The sequence below is a fragment of the Anomaloglossus baeobatrachus genome, unplaced genomic scaffold (assembly GCF_048569485.1).
Source record: "Anomaloglossus baeobatrachus isolate aAnoBae1 unplaced genomic scaffold, aAnoBae1.hap1 Scaffold_125, whole genome shotgun sequence".
Lineage (NCBI taxonomy): Eukaryota > Metazoa > Chordata > Amphibia > Anura > Aromobatidae > Anomaloglossus > Anomaloglossus baeobatrachus.
Window position 1 is genome coordinate 219,081 of NW_027441895.1, and position 4,392 is coordinate 223,472.

Here is a 4,392-nt window from a genome sequence, read left to right on the forward strand (position 1 = left end):
CCATAGCAGAGGTAGAAATCCACTGTGAGTGAGTTGATTAGGAGCTTGACTGGAAGAAAACAATGAGAGTCCTTATTTCCTCCATGAAGGTGAGGGGCCACTGCTGAGATGGAATGGACAGCTGTCTTCTCTGGTGTCTCTGGCTCTGAGATAGTGGAGTCTGCATCAGAGAAGTCAAGATCTGTCAGAGCTGCAACTAACTTCCGAGAGCGGCTGGGGCAGTTGATGAGGAAATGATCCAACTTTCCACAGTAAAGGCACAAATTGTCCCGGAACCTACGCTCCCTTCGCTCTGCACTTTCCCATTTCAATTTGGAGTCTATCTGCATAGGTTTAGTGCCAGGTTCTCGGGGACTTCTTTTTTGGGCCTCCCTGGGCATGACAGCAGACGGCGAGGTAGCTTGATTAATGTCATAATTCCAGGCAGCCCATCTCTCCTGTCACTTTTTGGATAGTCGCATGTCAATCCGAATGCAATAATTAATAAACGCATCCAATTGTACTGGGGTCTCACCACGGTCAAGCTCATCTTTTAATGAGTTGGATAGTCCTTTTCTGAAAAATGATAATTTTGCTGCGTTATTCCAATAAGTATAAACGGCCTATCTTTTAAAGTCCATCGCATATTCGGTTACAGGCCGTCGGCCCTGGCGTAATACTAGTTAGGCAGACTCGGCTGTGGCGCCACGATTGGGATCATCAATTAATGGATAAGCCCAAGCAATGGCTTTATGAGTAAGTAACATAATGATGCACGATACCTTGGATCGGTCCGTAGGAAACTGAGTGGCAGTTGTGTCGAAATATAGTCGGCACTGGTTGAGGAAACCCCGGAATTTGTTGCGGTCTCCGCCAAATCTAAATGGTGGCAACTTAGGCATTACTGCAGGTAGGGAGACTGCTGAAGCAGGAGACTGATTTTCCAGGAAAACAAGCCGATCTGTTAGTGCCTGCACGGTATTGCGTAGATCTTGAATTGCTTGTCCATAGACCTGGGCTTGGTGATTAGACTGTCCTTCAAAAGCCTCTGGTTTGGTTTGGTAAGCTTGAACTTCAGTACGCATATCGGACATCGTGGCTTGCATCTGCTTCGTACGTGCATCCTTATTCACAGCGGACTCCATTCTTAGAGCTTGAGTATTCTGTCACGATACTGGTGGTAATAGCTGGAGTCCAGTAGCGGGAAACAGGGAGAACGCTAAAGGCAGCAAGTACACTGACAAGTGGGAACTCAGGTACAGTCTGGGACTTGTAGTTCCACGGCAGGTGCAGACGATAATCAGGTTGCTGACAGGTGTGCGGGATACAGAATAGGAGGAAGGAACGATCTGGAAAGAGACAGTGCCAGCAAGAGAACTGCAAGCAGGAGCTTTACACAATACTCAAGCAATGAGTGTTTAACCAGTCTGTATATTAAAGACAAACAGGTGGCGAGGGAGAAGCTTATTAGAAGCATGCTCCACCATCTCGGCAGAGGGCAAAGTTAAGGGCGGGGTAACCAAACAATAGGTAACCAGGGCATTCCTGAAAATTGCAAGCAAGTCAGTATCACTTGACAAAGGCTGCAATATGTAGTCGAAACGCGTTGCAACTGTCAAACAATTCTTGTACATTGGAGTTTGGCCATGATCTGTGTCAATCAGCACTCTATTTTAATACTGCAAGAATAAAAAAGCTGGACATTTATCCTGAGTGGCTATCATTACTCCGTAGCGCCAGACTACTTTCTTTTCCTTCCATTGCCTATAATAGAGGTTCCTTTTGAGCGGATTGCCATGAATCTGGTAGGACCAATTGTGAAATCAGCTAGGAGTCACCAACATATATTGGTGGTAATAAATTTCTACTTGTTACCCTGAGGCGGTACACCGACGACACACCTCGGCGAAGCTTATTGCTCGAGAGTTGTTTGCCATGTTCTGTCGTGTTTGGTTGCCTAAGGAGATCCTTCCAAATCAGGGAATCCCGTTTATGTCTAAGATCACCAGGGAATTTTGTAAACATCTGCAGATTACTGAAAAACTATGTTAAAAGGTGGTTTCCAAGGACGGGAAGGATTAGGACATGTTATTACCGTATTTAATGTTCGCCATCCGAAAAGTGCCACAGGTTTCTCACCATTTGAATTAATATATGGTAGGTATACCCGGGATCTGTTGGACATTGTTAAAGAAGCATGGGAACAAGCACCTACCCCCATAAAAGCGTAATTGACCACATTATGGTTATGCAGGGCCAGATTAGAGTGGTAATGCCGATTGTTAAGGACCATCTGTTGGATGCTCAGATGGCTCAAAGTATTAGGTATAATAGAAAGGCTATTGTCAGGCCCTTCAAAAAAAGAGATCGCATATTAGTGTTGGTACCCACTGCTGAAAGAAAATTCTTAGCCAAATGGCAAGGGTCCTATGAGATCCGGGAAAAAAATTGGGGAATTAAATTACAAAGTGTATCATCCTGGTAGGAGAAAACCAGAACAAATATACCATGTGAACTTCCTGGAGGCCTGGAAGGATAGAGAATGTATGGTGACTAATGTAACCCCCGTTATATCTCCTTTGGACCCTTTAACACCGGCCAAGGTAGACATCGGTGATGAGGAATCCAGAATGAAGATAGGGGACTCCCTAACAAAACAGCAAAGACGGGAGACTCGTAAATTAGTACAGCGCAATGCGGATGTATTCTCAGACCTGCCCGACCAAACATCAGTAATCGACATGACTGTCATTGAGCCTCACGTAAAGGTACGAATGAAGCCATATCATGTGATGGAGTCTCGCAGGCAAACCATTGTGGTGGAGGTGAAAAAAATGCTACAGCTAGGCATTATTGAAAAGTCCAGGAGTGAATGGGCTAGCCCTATTGCACTGGTCCCAGTTGGTTCATAACAATTTTGTAACGATTTCTGAAAGTTGAATAGTGTCAAAATTTGACCTTTATCCAATGCCCAGGGTGGATGAGTTAATTGACAGAATGAGATGAGCACAGTATTTTACAACGCTCGATTTGACCAAGGGTTACTAGGAAGTACCACTGACAGAATCAGCAAAAGAAAAGATCGCTTTTGTCACGCCGTTTGACAGCAAACCCAAAATAATGTGCAATAGATCTTAAAGAAGCTCGCTACTTGGGTAATGTGATAGGCCGAGAGGTTATCAAACCACAAATTAATAAAGTTGAAGCTATACATAACTTGCCCCGCCCCTTACCACAAAGTAGGTGATAACTTTCCTTGGCATAATGGGGTATTACAGGTGTTTCATACCCATTTTTGCTGGGAGATCAGCACATTTGACTGATCTCTTAGGCTACTTTCACATTTCCGTCTTTTACCCTCAGTCACAATCCGTTTTGTGTCTGATCCGTCGCAGATAGTGGTAAAAATTATATATCGGGGAGGGGAGAGAGAGAGAGAGAGAGATATTTTTAACCAGAAAGGAATTTACACATCTGACACAGTTGCTCATTTGACGGATTCCACGCCCATAGGCTTACATTTGTCATGCTTCTCCGACTGATGTTCCCGACAGATGATGTTTAAAAGCTGCTTGGTGATGTAAGTGCTTAACCCCTGTATGTTAAAGATACAAAAGTGTATGCAATAACACACTTTTCCTTAAATTTGTATTTTATATTAACCAATATAATAAAATTACCGTATTTTTCGGACTATAAGGCGCACATAAAAGCCTATAATTTTCTCAGAAATCGAAAGTGCGCCTTATATATGAATACAAGCGAGCATTATGCCTCCTGTTAAGAGACATGCTTACTCACCTAAACCGGTCGCTCCGGTGCTGGTTAACCAGATGGGCGGCGCTGTTCTCCGGGACTGGCACCTCCTCTTTTGGCCATCTTGCTCCTCTGTCTTCTTAAGCCTGTGTGCATGACGCGTCCACGTCATACACACTCGCCGGCACGGAGGTCCTGCGCAGGCGCACTACAATACCGTACTTTGATCTGTCCTGAGCAGGGCAGATCAAAGTGCGCCTGCGCAGGACCTCAGTGCCAGAGAGTGTGTATGACGTGGATGCGTCATGCACAGGCTTCAGAAGACAGAAGAGCAACATGGCTGAAAGAGGAGGCGCCAGTCCCGGAGAACAGCGGTGCCCATCTGGCCAACCAGCACCGGAGCGACCGGTTTAGGTGAGTAAAGTGTTTTTTATGTTTTACAGCGCGGCCTGCGCTCTTATAGATAGCATGTTAGAATGCTGTACATAAGAGCAGCGTCGAACTGGCTACCGGAGGAATCTCCAGTAATGCCAGGCCTGCATTCAGTTACCTGCATTGCACTCTGGAGGTCTCACCTGAGCTCCGGCGTGTAGCCTATACTGTACCGCGAGCGCCGAGTGATTGATTTCCCGGTGATTGCGGTTTAGTTCATGACAG